We start from the raw sequence: 788 nt of genomic DNA, 5'->3' as shown, positions 1-788 counted from the left end.
GAAAACCCTTTATGCCCCGAGGCACAAACTGTACTTTTTATCTTACGGTTATACGTTCATACAACGATTCATTTGTACCCCACTGACATATATTTTGATCTATGAACTATAAGTTCAAAAACATCACTTTTCTAAGTGAAACAAAATATACTTGAATAGTGCATTTTATTTGGCCAATCATTTATCTGTCCACATTATATGATATATTCGAATTTAAGATCCTCGTAACCACTTATAGCATTGAGTGCTACTTCATAACAAACCTTTCGAAACTCTTAATTAAGTTTGTGTACTGCCACAAATTTCACAACACCATTCTTATGGTGACCATCTCCTTCAAGGAGAAAATTATAATTATTGTCATGGTTAAAATTATTACATACAATTTGTGGTTCCACACAACAACATTTATTTTGGTCATGACCACAACCTTTATAGAAAATAATTATTTCTTTCTTTTGTCCTCTAATAGTTCATAATAAAACATACCACATTATTTGTGTAGTGCTCAAAGTATATGACCAAAATGACCATTTATGTCAAAATATTTTATTTTTTCAATATCTCAAACCTCCCGTAGAGGTGAGATGTGACATTTATCTAACCATACATGAACATGTCTTTATCTATACGAACACAAGTCACATTCTCTTCAAGAAATGAACCATAACCATTTGTGCATGCTCCATAATTTTTTTATCAGAAACTCATTGTCGTGCTTTGGCATTATCAAATTTATGTGACTCACCTCAACATCACTTTAAGAGGTCAAATGTACCATTTGTACC

The sequence above is a fragment of the Solanum tuberosum genome, unplaced genomic scaffold (assembly GCF_000226075.1).
Source record: "Solanum tuberosum cultivar DM 1-3 516 R44 unplaced genomic scaffold, SolTub_3.0 scf00412, whole genome shotgun sequence".
In the NCBI taxonomy this organism is placed as follows: Eukaryota; Viridiplantae; Streptophyta; class Magnoliopsida; order Solanales; family Solanaceae; genus Solanum; species Solanum tuberosum.
This window is presented reverse-complemented; position numbering follows the sequence as displayed.